The sequence below is a fragment of the Cervus elaphus genome, chromosome 3, assembly GCF_910594005.1.
Source record: "Cervus elaphus chromosome 3, mCerEla1.1, whole genome shotgun sequence".
NCBI lineage: Eukaryota > Metazoa > Chordata > Mammalia > Artiodactyla > Cervidae > Cervus > Cervus elaphus.
In genome coordinates this window covers 32,510,578-32,531,485 of record NC_057817.1, presented here as the reverse complement: position 1 = coordinate 32,531,485, position 20,908 = coordinate 32,510,578, and the positions used below count along the sequence as shown (strand labels likewise).

The 20,908-nt window shown below is 41.2% G+C and overlaps 1 pseudogene; it reads left to right on the top strand.

Annotated features, from left to right (window-relative positions):
* Nucleotides 1-18,422: 18,422 nt before the first annotated feature.
* Nucleotides 18,423-18,715, top strand: LOC122678134 (annotated as a pseudogene).
* Nucleotides 18,716-20,908: the final 2,193 nt, after the last annotated feature.

Here is a 20,908-nt window from a genome sequence, read left to right as displayed (position 1 = left end):
GTAAAAATCATTTCAGATAGTGATCAATGAATGAAGAAAATGTCACATAGGGAAGGAAATGGCAACCCACTCCAGTATTCTTGCCTAGAGAATCCCATGGATAGAGGAGCCTGGCAGGCACAGTCTTTGGGGGCTGCAAACAGTCAGACCCGACTTATCGACTGAGCACGCAAACATTTATGACACCACCCTGATGGCAGAAAGCAAAGAGGAACTGAAGAACCTCTTGATGAAAGTGAAAGAAGAGAGTGAAAAATCTGGCTTAAAACTCAACATTCAAAAAACTAAAATCATGGCATCTGGTCCCATCACTTCATGGCAAATAGATGGGGAAACAGTGGAAACAGTGACAGACTTTATTTGGGGCGGGGGGGGCCAAAATCACTGCAGATGGTGATTGCAGCCATGAAATGAAAAGGTGCTTACTCCTTGGAAGAAAAGCTATGACCAACCTAGACAGCATATTAAAAAGCAGAGACATTACTTTACCAACAAAGGTCTGTCTAGTCAAAGCTATGATTTTTCCAGTAGTCATGTATGGATGTGAGTGTGGGGCTATAAAGAAAGCTGAGAGCCAAAGAATGGATGTTTTTGAGCCGTGGTGTTGGAGGAGACTCTTGAGGAGTCCCTTGGACTGCAAGGAGATCAAACCAGTCAATCTTAAATGAAATCAGTCCTGAATTTTCACTGGAAGGATTGATGCTGAAGCTGAAGATCCAATACTTTGGCTACCTGATGCAAAGAACTGACTCATTAGAAAAGACCCTGATGCTAGGAAAGATTGAAGGCAGGAAGAGAAAGGGACGACAGAGGATGAGATGGTTAGATGGCATCACTGACTCGATGGACATGAGTTTGAGGAAGCTCCGGGAGTTGGTGATGGACAGGGAGACCTGACGTGCTGCAGTCTATGGGGTCTCAAAGAGTCAGATATGACTGAGCAACTGAACTGAACTGAATGCACACACTAAAAGAGAGAATGCCTAGGGGTGAATATATTTTTCTTAAGGTGGGCTGGGAAGTCCTTCCTCAGGGTCACATTTAAGTTGAGACATGAATGATGAAAAAGAACCAGTCCGACTAAGACCTACAGTGCAACTGGAAAAACCAATCCTTTAGAGCAGTTAGCAAATGATTAGGGACTATACTATGGGATGAATGCCATAATAAGCATGCAGCATCCACAGTTATGATACCAAGCAGGGCCCTGTGGGGCTCCAGGGCACAAAGCCTTTCTGTGTCCCTCATTTCTTTGATGGTTTGCCTTCATTCAGCTTCCATGACCTTTTGTGAGTTCCAATGGGCAGATTCAAACAGTTGTTAATTAGGGAAGGGAGGGGATGCAAGATCAGGGAGAAACAGTCAAGAACAGCGCTGGAGCAAGGTCCTATTTCCCCATCAGTGAATACTCAGAACGATACCTCTGAGCTATTTTGCAGATGCTGAAATCCCCTCCAGGTGGGAGAAGCTAAGGATGAGTGGCAGGCAGCCCAAAAGCATATAGAACCCAGATCAGTTAGACCTGAAGGTTGATGATGCTGACTCCTACTTACCTCACCACCAACCCATCAGAAGAATGTCCACAAGCTGATCACACCCTCTTTGAACAATTATTATTGAACTTCTCACTATCTTCCTCAAGTTGGAATACATGGTTTTGAGGGCATTAGCCCACTGTGGTCCCCTTTGCCTGGCAAAGTAATAAACTCTATCTACTTCACCCAAAACTCTGTCTCTGAGATTCCATACAGCACCAGAGTACAGAGAAGCCAAACTTTCAGCAGCAGTCAGAGAGGAGAAAGCTGTTTCTGGTGTAGGGAAGGAAAAGTTCTCCCGGGCCCTCTTAGGGTCCTTGGCTGGGTCTGAAAATTAAACTGGCAAAGACGATCAACAGGAGAAAACATATAGAAATGTATTTAGTATAAGTTTTATGGGACACAGAAGTCTCTGTAAGGAATTGAAGACTTGAGGAAAGAGCTAGACTTGAGTATTTCAGTGCCGGCTTTGAGAAGAGTGGACAGTCATGGGAGATAGGATAGGGCAAGAAGTGCGAGGTAAGTGTACTAACTGGGGAAACTTAGCAAGACCTGTTTGTTAGGATTCTCTTTGGCATCCTTTTGTCTTGTTTTGGAGACAAGCGTGTTCCTCTCCTCCAGGTACAGGGAGGGAATGTCTTACATGAGAGTTTTTTGCCTGTCTCAAGGAAGCAGGATGAGGTGGAAAGGAGCTCAGAGTAACATTCTTGTTTGGGCCATTTTCTCAAACTTTTTCAGCTTAAAATAGTTAATATAAGAAGGAGCAATATTTTTATGTTGGCATCCTGAACCCCATCACTGGTCTCTGTATGTCTCTATCTGGTCTGGATAGGGTTTGTGTGTATACTCAGTTGGGTCCGACTCTTTGTGACCCTATGGACTGTAGCCCACCAGGCTCCTCTGTCCATGGGATTTTCCAGGAAAGAATACTGGAGTGAGTTTCCATTTCCTCCTCCAGGGGATCTTCCCAACTCAGAGATCGAACCTGCCTTGGCAAGCAAATTCTTTACCACTGAGCCACCTGGGAAGTCTAGGTAGGATTGAGGTTGAGAAAAGAAGGAAGGGCAGAGGTCTGCTGGAGCAAGATGGAAGTGAGGCAGCCTAGGAGAGTCAGGAGGGACAGGTAAGGAAGCATCCCCAGCCAAGGTCGGGCAAGGGCACGGCTGCTTCCTGACCATAAGCACCACCTTCCATTTTGTTCACTTCCTGTTTCTCCAGCTCTGAGGATGGGGAGGGATGAACTTGGGCAGAAGACAACACAAAGCCCCTCCAGGCTGAGAAGGGAGAAAGCAGTCCCTGATATTGGGGAGTGGAATTAGAGTTGCTCTCAGCTGGCCACAATGACAGCTAGGATTTACTGTTCTCCCACTGAAGGCCAACAACCACACCAAAAGGCGGCATCAGACAAGGCTCCTCTGTGATCGTGATGGATCAAGATATGGACAAGATCCTTCAGCAATCAAGTGTGAACACAGACAAAATACAAACATCCTTGCCCCCAGCTAATACTAGGGATGGTGCTTCTTTGTCATTTTCACCTATAGGCTGCCTTTAGCCTGCCCTACTGAAATAACCATCAGAGAATTCCCCAGCTTCCTGACAGCAAGCCCAGCTCCCTGGATCGCTCCGCTCCCAACATCAGCAAGCATAAGCTCCAGAATTCCCTCTCTCCATCTCCTCAGACTGAGGCCCAGGACCCCTACAGATGTTCTTTCCCTGCTCAAGGTAATAGTAACAAACTTAGCTTTGGCTTCCCAGGTGCTAGTGGTAAAGAACCTGCCTGCCATTGCGGGAGACATAAGAGATGCAGGTTTGATCCCTGGGTCAGGAAGACCCCCTGGAGGAGAAAATGGCCCAGGCTCCTCTGTCCATGGGATCCTTCAGGCAAGAATCCTGAAGTAACCTGCCATTTCCTCCTCCAGGGGATCTTTCTAACCCAGGGATAGAACCCAGATTTACTATGTCTTCGGCATTGGCTGGCAGATTCTTTACCACTGCACCACCTGGGAAGTCCTTTTTGACCCTTCTGACTTCAGTCAACTAAAGCTGGATTCTATTGACCTTGGCCCCAATTCTGCTCAGGCCCTTTCATGAATATGGATGTTCTCTTAGCTTAACACTTCCCTAGTTTTGCTGTCTGGGAGACATTGCTTTGGGAAAGATCCTCAGTGTTTTCCTTACTTGCTACAAATAGTAATAAACCCTTCCTTCTCATGTGCTTTAGCTTGGTTGTGTCCCTTGGCTCCTCACCCACCGAGAGGAACCTAGTTTTTAGATAACAGGACCAGTTCATTTACAGGGTTGAGTGAGTAGGCAGCTCATCCTTGAAAGCTGAATGTAAGCCCTGGGAAGGAAGCACATTGTCAGCCATGTCTTAGAACTGAAAATAAAGGGAAGGGAAAAGACAATGAGGCAAATGTTAATAAAAATAAAGCAGTAGTAACAATGTTAAGGGCTTTCCAGTAGCTCAGTGGGGAAAAAAATCTGTCTGCCAATGCAGGAGCCACAGGAGATGCAGAATCAATCCTTGGTTCAGAAAGATACCCTGGAGGAGGAAATGGCAACCTGCTGTAGCCACGCATTCCGGGAAACAAACTCACTCAGAAGGACAATGCAGATAGTGGAGTGCAGTTTATTACACTGGCGGGCCCAAGGCAGAGTCTCCTCTTAGCCAAGGACCCCGACCAGTTTTTGTGAAAACCTTATATACCCTAAGTGTACTTGCTCAAACCCAACTCCCCAAATTCCTTGAAACTAGTCTGGACAAGATAAAAGAGAGATATGATCAAAGCTAACCCATGATTCATGTGTCACAAGACTAGATAAACAGTGGATATTTATCAATAGGCCTGTGGTCATATCCCGATAAACATAATGGAATTTACCACTTTGTTCTGTTACAGAGATAATTAGCATATTCTTTTAGGCAACAGAGAGTCCAAGTACAAGTCCTGAGGCTCTTTTATCCAGGGGGTCTGGTTTTCCATTGGTAGGCCATTTCTATAGACACCGGGGACAAAGTTCAGAGTCCATTGGGAGGGTGACCATGCGTGTAGCCTAATGTTCGCAGCCTGGCCTAAGACAGAGTCCAGCTCTGTCTGTTTCCTCCTTCAAACCCACTTCAGTATTCTTGCTTAGGATATCTCACTGACAGAGGAGCACGGTGGGCTCTAGTCCATGGGGTCACAAAGAGTTGGACATGACTGAGCACCTGAGCACATGTCCACAGCAATGTTAATCACAGACAAAAGAAAAAAGAAACAAAAGAACGAAGACTGATCTGGAGGGAAATGACAGCATTGAAAAGTTGTGGCTGGTTGATGTGGGGATGGGGTAGGTGTCCAGAGTTCTGGGCTGCTTTTGATAGATGGGGAAACTGAGGCAGCAGCTAAGCGACTGCCCACAGTTTGCTTATGGACTGAGACAGGGCTTCTGGGTCTCTTGTTTTTAATAGTAGCAGTAGCTCCTCACCGCTTCAGACCCACCTTAACCACATTTTATTTTACTAGAAAAATGAAACCATTTTGTGGCCTTTGAGAAAGGTCGTCTAACATGCAAATTTTAATGAGGAATTTAATAAGTAAAACAGTTCTCTCTTTACCCTTGAACTTAATTTTATCATCCATTAAGCAAACAGAGAAGTGAGTGTCTTTGCTAACAGCTCAGTGCTGCATCTTGTTTTTCTAGAAACACACACTCTCTGTCTCCCACGACTCCCCAAAGATGATGGCAGCTCAACTGAGAAAGCTTCAGGGCTTCATTTGATACTGGGAAGGCTCTGTGGGACTCCTGGGCACAAGGCCTTTCTGTGTTCTTCATTTCCTTGATTACAGGAAACAGCCTTCACTCAGCCTCCATGACCTTCCCTGGGTTCTAACGGACAGATTCAAGCAGTTGTTAAATAAGGAAAAGAGGGGATATGAGACAAGGGAGAAACAGTCAAGAGCAGCCTTGAAGCAAGATCCTAGTTCCCCATCAATGGATACACACAAAAATATCTTTGAGCTATTTTTCTGGAACTGAAACCCCCTCCAGGTGGGAGAATTTAATGATAAATTGTAGGCTACCCATGAACTTTCAGATGTTCAAGTTGGATTTAGAAAAGGCAGAGGAGTCAGAGATCAAATTGCCAACATCCGTTGGATCATTGAAAAAGCAAGAGAGTTCCAGAAAAACGTCTACTTCTGCTTTATTGACTATGCCAAAGTCTTTGACTGTGTGGATCACCACAAACTGTGGAAAATTCTTAAAGAGATGGGAATAACAGACCACCTGACCTGCCTCCTGAGAAATCTGTATGCAGGTCAAGAAGCCACAGTTAGAACTAGACATGGAACAACAAACTGGTTCCAAATTGGGAAAGGGGTACATCAAGGCTGTAGATTGTCACCCTACTTATTTAGCTTAAATGCAGAGTACATCATGTGAAATGCTGGACTGGATGAAGCACAAGCTGGAATCAAGATTGCCAGGAGAAATATCAATAATCTCAGATATGCAGATGACATTACCCTTATGGCAGAAAGTGAAGAACTAAAGAACCTCTTGATGAAAGTGAAAGAGGAGAGTGAAAAATTTGGCTTGAAACTCAACATTCAGAAAACAAAGATCTTGGCATCTAGTCCCATCACTTCATGGCAAATAGATGGGGAAACAATGGAAATAGTGAGAGACTTTATTTTGGGGGGCCCCAAAATTACTGCAGATGGCGATTGCAGCCATGAAATTAAAAGTAATTTGCTCCTTGGAAGAAAAGCTATGACCAACCTAGACAGCATATTAAAAAGCAGAGATATTACTTTGCTGACAAAGGTCCATCTAGTCAAAGCCATGATTTCTCCAGTAGTCATGTGTAGATGTGAGAGTTGAACCATAAAGAAAGTTGAGTACTGAAGAATTGATGCTTTTGAACTGTGGTGTTGGAGAAGACTCTTGAGAGTCCCTTGGACAGCAAGGAGATCAAACCAGTCCATCCTAAAGGAAATCAATGCTGAACATTCATTGGAAGGACTGATGTTGAAGCTGAAACTCCAATACTTTGGCCAAATGATATGAAGAACTGACTCATTGAAAAAGACCTTGATGCTGGGAAAGACTGAAGGCAGGAAGAGAAGGGGATGACAGAGGATGAGATGGTTAGATGGCACCACCAACTCAATGGACACGAGTTTGAGTAGGCTATGGGAGTTGGTGATGAACAGGGAAGCCTGGCATGCTGCAGTCCATACAGTTGCAAAGAGTCAGACACAACTGAGCAACTGAACTGAACTGAACTGATATGCTACCCACAAGCATGTAGAATCCAGAGCAGTTGGACCTGAAGATTGAAGATGCTGACTCCTACTTACCTCACCACCAACCCGCCAGAAGAATGTCCATGAGCTGATCATGCTCTCTTTGAACAATTATATGAAACTTCTCACTATCTCCTCCAAGTTGGAACACAAAGTTTTGAGAGCACGAGCCTACTGTGGCCCCCCTTTATCTGGCAAAGTAATAAAGCTATCCTTTCCTACTTCACCCAAAACTCTGTCTCCAAGATTTGATTTGGCACCAGCATACAGAGGAGCTAGGCTTTCAGCATCACATTCAACCCTAGTCCTATTGCATTTGTGTGCTAAGCCCTCTACCACAGGCACTGTTGACACCCTGAAGATGCAGAAGAAATGCATGGCTAAGAAAACCTAACTCACTCCTACTCCCAATGGAAACATATTCCAGCTAATAGAATTCGTGTGTCTTGGACTTTTTGGCTGGAGTTTCCAAAAAGAAGCCTGCATTTGATTTAAAAGCAAACCTGGATCCATTCATATGCTGCACAGAAAATCCAATTTACCAACACCAGTTTGTAGTGAAGGAAAGCACAGCATTTATTGCAGATGTCAAGCAAGGAAAACAAGCAGCTCTTGCTCAAAGCCTCCACCTCCCAGATGATTTTCAGGGAAGGACTTTTAAAAAGAACATTTGGAGTGAGGGATTCAGGGAGCATGACTTTTTTCTGATTGGTTGTTGGTGATGGGACTCTTATTTAATCATCAACCTGATTTCAGCCAGTTTGGGGTCTCTCTACTTGTGCTTAGCAGGAAGTCACCATCCTCCCATCTGAATGTAGGGGCCTTCATTCCTGAAAAACAATTCAGATATGTGTCAAATTGTTATTCCTCCCCTGAGGAGGAACTAGGACCCTTTTTATCACTGAACTATTGTTTCTTGACTGCTTTTCCTTTGTTTCTGCCTTCTCTTAGTCCCTAACTAGCAACTGCTTAAGTCTGCTCTTTGAAACTCAGGAAAGACCAAGAAGGCTACAGCCTTTATCTTCAAACAAGAAACAGGGGGCACTGAGGTACTTTTGTCAAAAAACACCTCAGTGAGGCCTGATGTTGAAAACTCAACTTCTCTTTACACTGATGTCAAATTGAATCTCAGAGACAGAGTTTTTGGTGAGGTAGAAAAGAATATACTTTCCAGCCAAAGCAGGCTAATGCCCTCAAAACTGTGTGCCCCAGTTTGGAGAAGATGTTGCTGGGAAAAGCCAATTCTGCTTCCATGTTGGATCTGTTTCTTTAACTTTAATCTTTGCTTTTTGTTGCTTTTGTTATTTTAATCACACATAATGGCCTGCCTCAGAGAACCCAGCACCTCTATCTGACTGTTAAAGTGCTTTTGTTAGAGACAGTCTGACCCAGCCCACTTGTGAATGGCTGCAGAAAAGAAGAAATTAACACACACCCTCCAATTTTGCAAGATACATGGCCTTTTTACTTTACTTTCTCACCTCTTCTCTCTCTGTTCTATAAAAGAAACTATCATCCAGACCTTGATAAGATGGCTATTTTGAGACATTAGTCTGCCATCTTCTCAGTCAGCCAGCTTTCCAAATAAACTTATATTCCTTGCCTCAATACCTCCTCTCCTATTTTATTGGCCTATCATGTGGCTAGCAGAGCAAAGCCACAAAGATAGTGAGACTCAGCCACAAAGAAGTTTTATAGTAACTGTTCAAAGAGGGAGTGATCAGATGGTGGACATTCTTCTGATGGGTTGGTGGTGAGGTAGGTAAGAGTGAGAATTTTCAACCTTCAGGTCCAACTGGTCTATATACTTGTGGGCAGCATACCATCGTTAATCATTAACTTCTCCCACCTGGAGGGAGTTTCAGTGTTTGCAAAATAATGCAAAGATATTGTTATATGTGTATGCATTGATGGAGAATCAGGATCTTACCCAAGGACTGCTCTTGACTGTTTCTTCCTGGTCTCTCCTCCCCTCCCTTCCTTAATTAACAACTGCTTGAATCTACCAGTTAGAACTCAGGGAAGGTCATGGAAGCTGAATGAAGACTGTTTTCTATAATCTAAGAAATGAGGGACACAGAAAGGTTTTGTGCCCAGGAGCCCCACAGGGCCCTGCTCAGTATCAGGTCCTGTGAGGTCCACGGCTTGGTTTCAGTTGCAAAGAAAAATAGATGTTCCAGGACGAGGTCACAGAGAAAGACTTCTCTGCCTTATAAAGGACAAGACATGGGCCTGAGTCCCAGGCTCTGAGGGAGAAGTTATTTCCCTTCCCTGTGAGTCTATTTGGCAACACCTTTCCCTCCACCCTCAGGCCATTTTTGTGTGTTTCCTTGCCTTTCTAGACTGCCAGATCTCAGAGGGCAGGATGCCTCACTGATTCACCCCTGTGTTCTCCACAGTGCTAGTCTAGGGCCTGTTACCAAGTTGGTTATTTGTCATTGACTGACAGTCTTTATATCTGGAGATACGTGCTAGAAAAATATTTCAAGAAGAGTTGGCTTTCTCTGGTGGGAGTTTTGCAGGCTGGGAAGGTGATGTAGGGTAACTTCTCAGTGGGGTTCGAATTTTGAGTGTTAGGGAAAGAGCAGCATTATTGGAAGAGAGGCACATTTCACTCAGATACACTCTGTTATCTTTGTTTTACATTTAAATGAAACATTTGGGTCTACATAAAATTTGGATGACACATTAAGGGCAATTTCCTCAGTGTGATTCAGGTTGCTGATTAGAGAACTGAGGCCTCCTGGGGTATGCTGTTTGTGCTACTGATTGGTTAAGGGCTTTTTCAATGAGGGGTGAGCTCATTTTCCCTTGGAGAACTGAAGAGCAGGGCATTTCAGGCACAGCCAAAGCAAACTCTCTTTCAAAAATATCTGATCCCCTGAGCTGAAGCTCTTGAGCGCTCTTCTTCATTATACAGGAAGCAAAGAGCTGTCAGCTGCCCCGTGTAGTGAAGAATTAACCTCCATTGCAAGAGGTCTGACCTTTGTCCTCAACTGCTGGGAAGTGATTTCCAATGTCTTTCTTCTTCTGGGGGCAGTAGATCATCCAATAAAGTGATTTAGGATGGGGCAGGCCGCACCAGAACGACCAACCGCAGGACTCAGAGCAGAGGCTTTGGGTCTCCCAGGATCAGGAACCTGGACACTGACCATTATGTAATGTGGACTGTGGACTGTGTTAGTCGCTCAGTCGTGTCCGACTCTTTGTGACCTCACGGACTGTAGCCTGCCAGGCTTCTCTGTCCATGGAATTCTCCAGGCAAGAATACTGGAATGGATTGCCGTTCCCTTCTCCAGAGGAACTTCCCAACCCAGGGACCGAACCCTGGTCTCTTGACTCACAGGCAGATTCTTTACCGATTGAGCTATCATTTGAGCTACCATCTGTGTAATGGACCTCAGTAAAAACCAGACACCTCAGCCTCCCTGGTTGGCAATACACTGTGCATATCATCACATGTTGATATTATTATGCCTCTGGCTTCCCAGAGAGAAAAGAGGAACACATAAGCTCTGCATTTCAAACCTCCTAGACTCTGCTCTCTGTGTATCTTCCTGTGGCTAATCTTAATATATGTATCCCTTCCCAGTTATAAATCATAACTGTGAATCTACCACTTCTCAGTGAGTTCTGTTCATCTTTCTAGAGAATTTCAGACCAGAGGGTGGTTTGGGGGAGCCCCCTGAACTTGCAGTTGGTGTCAGAAGTGAGGACTATCTTGAGGACTGTGCCTTCCCACTTTTCAGTTGGCCCTAAATTCCTCACACACACTCTCCCAGTAAAACCACACCCCAGGCCCAGAGAATAAGGAACTAGTTTGTACTTTGGAAAGGATCTATACTGAGATTAGGAGTACCCCAGTCTGGGGTGCTGGAGGGGGAACTATGTCCTGCATATCCCCATGCAAGTCTGACAAATCTACTAATGGTAGATTTACCAGCTAACTAGATATACTAAAGGAATAGGCTCTGATGGATTTTAAGGATTTTCATCCAAAGAACACAGTGAACTAGAAAACAGATTCTCGGTCAGGCTCAATATCTAGAAACCTAGAGTCTGTACAACACAGTCTCCTGTACAACCCAGTCCCCTGTGAGTCTGTATAACCCAGTCTCCTGTGCTTCAGTCTTCCCATCTGTAAAATGGGAATGATAGTCCCTGATCTGATCACTTACAGGTTATTAGAAGGAAAAAATGAATAATGTGTGTGAAAAAAGTTTAGAAACCTGTGATATACTATTTGTACAAATGGACAACATTAATACTATATCTTACTCATAGCCATCTGATAGATGAGAGACCCAGAGGATGAAGTGACAAATTATTGCAAATTAATAAACTGGGAATCCATGTTTCCTAACTCACATGCTGGTGATTTTTTAATGAAACATAGTCGTACAAGAACATTCCCTTGTCCAGAGGGCGTGCTTTTGATAACTTCAAGTGTTTAGCGTGAGCAGGAAGGTGTCTCCGCACATAAAACTGCTGCCAGGGACACCACTTTCCAGTGAAACACTCCACCCACCCAGATGGGAAAGTAGCCTAAAATTAAGCCTATCATTTTAACAATTTATTATTTATCAGGTTAGAAGCTACAGAACAAGCAAGGTAGAGTAGCTGGGGACTACAACAGATGTGATACCTGAGAAATTAACAGTAGTGGCAGCAGTTTCAACCCGGAGTAGAACAGCCCAATATAATTTATCATTACTGCTATCTCCATAATGATGTGCCCCAGAGATTAAAAGAGGTTTAAATGATGTTCACTTTGCCCTGAAAGAAGACAAAGGAAGGAAGTAAAAGATGTGATTATTGAAGAGATAGAGACACGGTTATCATTTTATGCTGATCACTTATTTGCATATAGAGAAAACCTCAGGAAATCAACTAAAAAACTATTAAAATAGTACTTTAATTAATCTTAGTTTCCTCATGGAACATAATAGGTCATTGACAAGTGGTAGGGAGTAAATAGAAGCTTCAGATATAAAAGTTCAGCACTTTCCAGTCCATCAGAACTTACCAAATAGAAACCATAATGGGGAAAAAAGGATACATTTGTAAAAGTCATAACAAGCACCAAATCAAAATCCCAAGAAATATAAAGAAATGTGTAGCACCTATATGAGGGAAACTATAAAACTACAGAGAGAGAAAATGAATTTGAAGAAAATGAAAGGTATGCCAAGATACTGAATGGCAAAACAGGACATTGCAGAGATGCCACTTTTTCTAAACTAGAGTAATTTCAGGCAGAATCTCTTTTCATACTCTTCATGGGGTTCTCAAGGCAAGAATACTTAAGTGGTTTGCCATTCCCTTCTCTGGTGAACCACGTTTTGTCAGAACTCTCCACCATGACAAAACTGACAAAACCGACTGAGCGACTGAACTGAGCTGAACTGAGGCAAAATCTCTACTTTACAATTTTTGGAACTTGGAAAAACATCTTAAAATTTCATTTGGAATTATACAACAAGCAAGTATACTGAAGAATATACTTTTGTGAAAAAGAAGGGAGGATAGAGACAATCCTAACAAACAGAGCATATTATACAGTATAGGGGAGGAAGAACTTCCATCTACCCTTTCAGGATCTGTGCCTGCACCTGAAAATTAAACTGGCACAGACAGGAAAAACATACCAATTGTATTCACTGTTTTTGCATGTACCTGGGAGTCTCATGAAGAAAAAGAAATAGAACTGAGGACTTGTATACTTTTAAACAAAGAAACAAGAAATTTGTGGGGAAGTGACAAAGTGGGTTAGGGGACAATAAGCTGTGAGAAAGTGACTAGGAAGTGTATGGGGAAAATTAATGGAATATCAGGGTTATTTAGGTAGGTTTATACAGATCCATTTCAGTGTTGGCTTTCTAGTCTATGAATGAGCTTCTCTTCCTGGTACAGTGAGGGCACCTTTCTCTTGGGAAATTTTGTGACCTGCTTTTAGGTAGAAAATAGGAGAGCACAGAACCCCTTATGTATCTGTGTTTCTCAAGTGCCTTCAACTCAAAGTAATCAATACGCCAAAGTGGTATATTTGAAGTGTCATGTTCTGAATCCCTTCAACAGTTATAATAATTAAATCAATATGGGATGGGTATGAGCCTATTCAGACTGATGAAACAGATATCTCCCAAACAAATCGCATTTATATTATGAAAAGCAGGGTATCACACATCAATGGGGAAGAAACCTTACTCAATAAGTGGTGTGGAACAAATGGTCATTATTGAGGGGAAAAAAATCTATTTAGATTCTTGCTTTATATTCTATACCAAAATGACTTCAATACAAATTAATAGAACTCCATTTATGGACATTCTTGTTTCTTCATTCACTGGGAAAACTGAAGTTATTTCAGTTTCCCACCACCCCCTCTACTCACCAGCCAACAGTTTTCCCCCATACTCTGCTTTCCCTCTTGTTATTTGAGACAAATTGTCCTGCTTCTCTGCAGGGGCAATTCCTTCACTTGGGCCATAGGGCAGCTCATCCAATAGAAATGTAATGTGAGGGATTTTCCTGGTGATCCAGTGGTTTAAGACTCCATGCTTCCAAAGCAGGGGGGCACAGGTTCAATCCTTGGTCAGGGAACTAAGATCCTACATGTACAGACTGCAGCCAAAAAAAAAAAAAATTTTTTTTTAAAGAAATGTAATGTGAGTCACATGTGGAATTTAAAATTTTCTAGTACCAATATAAAAAAGGTAAAAAGAATATGTGAAAATAATTTTAATAGTACCTTTCATTTAATTTGAATGTGTAATCAACATTAAAGTTTTTAACAAGATATTTTGCATTCATTTGTTCATACTAAGTCTGTGAAATCTGGTATGTATTTTGTGCTTTACGGCACATCTCAATTAGGACTTGCCACATTTCAAGTGCTCAGAAGCCAGCTGTGGTTCCTTGTTACCATTTTGGACCGTTTTGTCCCACATCTCATCCCTTCTCCCCTATCCGAGGACATCACTCATTCCCTGCATTTCTTATATGGATGGGTTTTCATCTCTCTTCTGCATCACTCTCTTCTTCATATAAACATGCTGTTATTTTTCCAGTTTTAAAATAGTCCTCTCATGACCCCACTTATTGACATGTTCCCATAAACTCTATTTTGATTCATCTTTTTTTTTGTTGTTTTCTTGTTTGGTTTGTTTGTTTTTGACCGCACCAGGAGGCATGTCAGATCCTACTTCCCTGACAGGGATTGAAACCACACCCGCTGCAGTGGAAGGGCAGAGTCTTAACCCATTCCCTGACTCTTCTTTTTTAAAACAAAATTACTTTGTTTTGCTACTTGTCTTGTTTACAATCGTTGTTTACAGTTTTTTCCCCACATTCTCCCCTAAATCCATTCCAAATCAGGCTTTATCTGCCAGCACTTCAACAAAACTCTCTTTATGAAATTTGCCAAATGACCACTGTATTAATCAATTCAATGCTGATTTCCAATTTTTCATCTTGCTTGTTTTAGCTGATGGTATTCCATCTAAATAGACTCTTTTGTTTATTTATTTGGCTGCACCCAGTCTTATTTGCAACATGTGGGGTCTTCATTGCAGTGCAGACTCTCTAGTGGGTCACAAGCTCAGCAGTTGTGGCATGCTGGCTCAGATGCCCCGAGGCATATGGGATCTTCGTTCCCCAACCAGGAATTGAACCCATGTCCTCTACATTGCAACTCAGATTCTTAACCAATGGACCACCAGGGAAGTCCCTAAATAGACTCTATTTAACTTGAGGATACCACACTCATGCTTTTCCTTCTACTGCATTGGTCACTTTCTTTACCTGGTTCCTCTTCATCGTCTCAAACTATGAATGTTGAAGGCCCCATGGCTCAGAATTGGATCTCTTCCCCAGCCTAATTATATCATTTACTTGAAATTGAATTTCAAGGCTCTAAATATTATCTATATGATTTCAATACACAAATTTATATCTCCAGTCCAGATCTTTTCCCTAAACTTTACTCAGGTTTTCACTTGCTCACTTAGTGTTACCTTAACAAATTACCACAAACTGGGTGGCATAAAACTCAAATTTATTCTCTCACAGTTCAGAAGGCCGGAAATCTAAAATCAAGGTATCAGCAGGGTTGGCTGCTGGAAGTGTTGAGAGAGAAGCTGCTCTGTGTCTCTCTCAGAGCAGCTGGTACTTGCAGTCAATCTCGGGCATATCTTATTAATAATTTATAGACACATCGCTCCAGTCTCTGCTTCTGTGCTCACATTGTACTGTCCCTTGTGTGTCCCTGTGTGTTCACCTCACCTTCATATAACGACATCTGTCAGAGGATTAGAGCTGATCTTAATCCGGTATGATGAATGTAATTTAAATAATTACATTTGCAAAGATCCTATTTCCAAATAAGGCCATATTCTGAAGTTCTGAGTGGACATGATTTTGAGGGGATGCTATTCAGTCCAGTACAGTACTCAACATTGTCATTTTTGGTAAGTCCCCTACATTCAAAGAGTTCAGTTCCTAAAGTGTGTTCGTGAATCCAGCTTAATTGTAAGTCAAATAAAGGTAGCAGAGGTACCCAACTAACACATAGTACTGTACTTTAATAGGTTTATTAATACTTTTACACAAATAATACATAAAAAGGCACAAAAAGTAAAGAAAATATTTTTAACCTTATAGTACAGGACTTTAAAAAGTACAGTAGTATAGTACAACCGCTGACATATATGGGTTGGCATCAAGTGAACAGGCAAGAAGAGTTCCTGACTAGAGGAGGGAGAGGAGGTGGGAGATGGTAGACCTGAAGGATCGTCAGCTTAGGAGACAGAGTGAATAGTGAAAATCGCTGAGTCATATCTGACTCTTTGAGACCCCTTTCTATACAGCCCATGGAATTCTCCAGGCCAGAATACTAGAATGGGTAACCGTACCCTTCTGCAGGGGATCTTCCCAACCCAGGGGTCAAAGCCAGGTCTCCCACATTGCAGGCAGATTCTTTACCAGCTGGCCACCAGGGAAGTTCATGGAGGGCAAGCTGCAATTTCATTCATGCCTAGCACTGACGGAACGCATGTTCACATTTTTGAAAGTCCTCAACTTGAAGGTTTGTGTGTACAAAAGGGACTTACTGTAATATCAAATGGGCAACTCATTTAAGATGTCAAAAACTGAACTAATATTATCCATCTCTTCTCCACCCGTAGTCTTCTTCATCTCAGCTGATAAAAAATCCATTCTTCCGTTGGAATAATAATAACAAATAATAATAACAACTTGACCACTTGTTATTACTTCCACTGTTACACTATGACCCCGGTCACCGTCACACCTTGCCAGGATTATTGTAGTCATCTTTTAACAGGTCACTCTGCTTCTCTTCTTGTCTCCCTACAGTCATTTTCAGAAGCACAGCTAGAGTGACCCTGTCAAAACCCAAGTTAGATTATGAGCCTTTTAATGGCTCCCGTTTTATTCACCTCCTTACAGTGTCTCATGAGAGTCCCCTTACCCCTCTTAATCTCCCACCTTGTCACTCTGCTCCAGCCATGGTGGACTCCATTCTGTTCCTTCAACAATCCAGGCAACCTCTGATCTCAGAACCTGTTTGTGCATGTTTTTCCCTTCACCTAGAAAATTCTTCCCCCAAATACCTGTGTGCCTTATCCACTCACTTCCTTTAAGTATCTTGTTCAAATATCACCTGTTTAAATGAGTTCTACTCTGATCCTCCCCTGTTTATAATCACAATCGCCCACCTCCTCTCACTATTGATCTCCATAGCTCTGCGCTACCTTTTTCTCCCCTCATGGCACTTATTACCTTCTAACATGTCATATAATATACTTATTAATAATGTTTTTTTCTGGAAATAGAACTGCCACATGACCCAGCACTCCCACTGCTGGGCATACACACTGAGGAAACCATATTGAAAGAGACATGTGTACCCCAATGTTCATCGCAGCACTGTTTATAATAGCCAGGACATGGAAGCAACCTAGATGCCCATCAGCAGACGAATGGATAAAGAAGCTGTGGTACATATACACCATGGAATATTACTCAGCCATTAAAAAGAATACATTTGAATCAGTTCTAATGAGGTGGATGAAACTGGAGCCTATTATACAGAGTGAAGTAAGCCAGAAAGAGAAACACCAATACAGTATACTAACACATATATATGGAATTTAGAAAGATGGCAACGATAACCCTGTATGCGAGACAGCAAGAGAGACACAGATGTATTGAACAGTCTTTTGGACTCTGTGGGAGAGGACGAGGGTGGGATGATATGGGAGAATGACGTTGAAACATGTAAATTATCATATGTGAAATGAATCGCCAGTCCAGGTTCAATGCATGATACGGGATGCTCGGGGTTGGTGCACTGGGATGACCCAGAGGGATGGGATGGGGAGGGAGGCGGGAGGGGGGTTCAGGATGGGGAACATATGTACACCCATGGTGGATTCAAGTCAATATATGGCAATACCAATACAATGTTGTAAAGTAAAATAAATAAATAATTTAAATTAAAAATAAATAAATAAAGTAAAAAAAATTATGTTTTTTGTCTACTTCCTGTACAAGTAAGGTCCAAGAGGGCAGGAAATATTGTCTATTTTGTTTTCTGATGTATACCTAGAACACTCTCACATATTAACTGTTCAATATTTATTAAATAAATGAAAGAGATTAATTAAATGAATGAGAAATGAATGAGGATGTACTTTCTAGGCAAAGATTAAAAGGAATCACAGAGTAGGGAATGCTACATTTCACTACATACAAATTTAAAACTTTATCATATATAATAAAAAACAAAGATAGGCTATTATTCTATATATTTTAGAAAACCCCCATATCTCTCCCAAAGTAAGACCTTTTAAAAATTTAAAATACATGAACATTCATAATAAAAATTCAAGCTTTAAGTCGTTTTCTCCAATTCTAGAAAAAAAGGATTGAGGTTATTATCTGCACTTTTGCTAAAGGCTGCTTACATAACTTTGTTTTCTCCATCATACTGATAGAAATTAGGATTTAGTTACAGGACTTTTACACATTCTTAATTTTCTATCCACGCTTGTTTTTCTAAATTCCTATTGGCCCTTTGCTTCAAATTTTTATTTTAAATACTATTTTAAGCAAGTGAAACCTAAAAAAGTAGGACAGACATTTTGAGCCATCACTGGAGTTTAAAATAAGTTTTTTTTTTTTAATGCACATGGAATTACCTTAATGATATTAAATGGCTTTACTATAAATAATCTTTTAAGGAACTTATATAAAAAGCTTTTAGGTAATTAAGACCAAGTTTTGACACTTTTTCAATCAGAAAGGGTTTGTATTGAGGCTGAGGACAGACTAAGGAGCTTACTAGCTGATCCCCCGTGTTCTTCCTTCGCGGGGGCCCCACCCACAACCAGAAGAGGCTCTCGAGTCCACCCCTCACTGTGCTGGTGAGAAAACTAAAACTCAGGAGTTGCTTAACTATCAAAACTATGGTTTGATTCCAATAAAATCTCCAGAGGGCAATTTTTTACTTCAAGTGTTTATGCATTGTTAGCGTTAATATTAAAAATGTAGAAAGTTGGGCAGAAGCCAGATGACAAAGGGAACGCCATCATTTGGAAAGCATCGGAATAAGACGCACGCGCTGTGCCGCTGCTGTGGCCGTAAAGCCTGCCACCTTCAGAAGTCAACCTGCGGCAAATGTGGCTGTCCTGCCAAACGAAAGAGAAAGTATAGCTGGAGTGCTAAAGCTAAAAGACGAAATACCACCGGGACTGGTCGAATGCAGCACCTAAAATCTGTATACGGCAGATTCAGGCATGGATTCCGTGAGGAGCAACACTTAAACCCCAGAGGGCAGCTGTCCCAGTATCCAGTTCATCTTAAGGATTTCAATGATTAGTCAAGCAATAAATGTTCTGGCTTTAAAAAACCAAGCAAAATAAAAATATAAAGTTATGAGGACTAAGGTACTAAATTATTCTTTCTAAAGAAAGAATTCATTCTAAAGAAAGTAACATTTTAAATTTTTTAAATATTAATTTTTTTTCTATAACACGTCATTGGAAAATATAATGGAAATACAGGAAAGTGCAAAAGATAAATACACGACTTAACAAATTGTGATGTAAACACTGATGAAAATACCATTAGGTCAAAAAATAGACAACAGTATTGCCAACCTTGGGAAGACCACTCTGTGCCCCTTTGAATTGTAACCACTTCTCTATCTCCTTTCCCAGAGGTAACCATTATCCTGGCTTGAATAATAGACTCCTTGCTTTGCGTTAGAGTTTCAGTCATCTAATATGCATGCCTAAAATTATGCTTGTCTTTTCTTATTACTGATCTTAGAAAAATAATCAGCCTTTCCCCATTTGGTATTATGTTAGCTGTGTGTTTTTACAGATGCCCTTTATCACACTGAAGACGTTTCCTTAATGTTGAACTTCCTAAAATGATTTCTCTATGTTAATTGATATGACCATAAGAGTTTTCATCTTTAGACTGTTAATATGGTGAATTACATTGATAGATTTTGAACATTGAACCAGCTTTGCATTCCTGAGACAAAGCTGACTTGGTCATGGTGTATTACTCTTTTTATATTTTGCTAGATTTAATTTGCTAATATTTTTGAGGATTTGTTTATGAGTGATACTGGTCTGTAGGCATTTTGTTGTTGTACTGTCTTTGTCTGATTTTGATGTCAATGTAATGCCGGCCTCATAAAATGACTTGAGAAATGTTTTGCCCCTTTTAACTTGTTAGAAAGATTACATAGAATGCTTTTATTTCTTTAAATGTTTGGTAAAATTCTCCAGTGAAATTATCTAGGCCTGGAGACTTCTTGCAGAAGTTTTAAAACTATGGATTCAGTTTCTTTAATAGTTATGAGATATCTGGTGACAATTGTGGTAACTTTTTTATTCCTCCAATTGGTAAATAATGTTTTCTCTCTTTCTTTTGGGGGAGTTAATATTAATAGACATTTATTAATTTTATAGATCTTTCCAAAGAGTCAGCTCTTTGTTTCATTGATTTTCTCTATTGTTTTCCTGGTTTAAATTTTATTGATTTCTGCCATTATCTTCCTTATTTTCTCCCTCTAACTTGCTTTGTGTTCATTTTGCTTTTTTTTAGCTTCTTCAGATACATGTAAATCTATGGCTGATTCATATCAATGTGTGACAAAACCCACTGAAATGTTGTGAAGTAATTAGCCTCCAACTAATAAAAAAATAAATAAATAAATAAATATAAAAGGAGGAAGCTTAGATTATTGATAGAAGATCTTTCTTTTTGATATAAGCATTTAATGCTGTAGTTTCCCTCTAACTAGGGTTTCCCTGATGGCTCAGCTGTTAAAGAATCTGCCTGCAACAAAGGAGACCCAGGTTCGATTCCCAGGTTGGGCAGATCCCCTGGAGAAGGAAATGGCAACCCACTCCAGTATTCTTGCCTGGGAAATCCCATGGTTAGAGGATTGGGGAGCTACAGTCCATGGGGTTGCAAAGAGTCAGGCACATCTGAGTGACTAGCACACACACACACACACACACTGCTTTATCTTCATCCCACAGTTTCTGTTATGTTGTATTTTATTTTTGTTCAGTTTTAAATCTTCGCTAATCTTCCTGAAGACTTCCTTTTGACCTGTGGTTCATTTAGATGCACATCATTTAATTTCCAAGTATTTGGAGATTTTCCTGTTATTATTCTCCTATTTATTTCTAGCTTTATCATATTATTGTCAGAGAGCATACTTTTTATGATTTCCGTTTTTAAAAATTTCTTAAGGTTTCTTTTGTCAGTCAGAATATAATCTACCATGGTGAATGTTCAAAATGTTCTTGGAAAGGATGTTAATATAGTAGATTGCATTGACTGATTTTTAATATTGAATCAGCTTTGCATTTCTGTGATAAACTCTGCTTGTTGCTGGTGTTCTGTTATTTAGTCACGTCAGACTCTTTGTGACCCCGTGGACCGCAGTATACCAGGCTTGTGTGTCCTTCACTATCTCCCAGAGTTTGCTCAAACTCATGGCTGTTGAGTCGATGATGCCATCCAAGCATA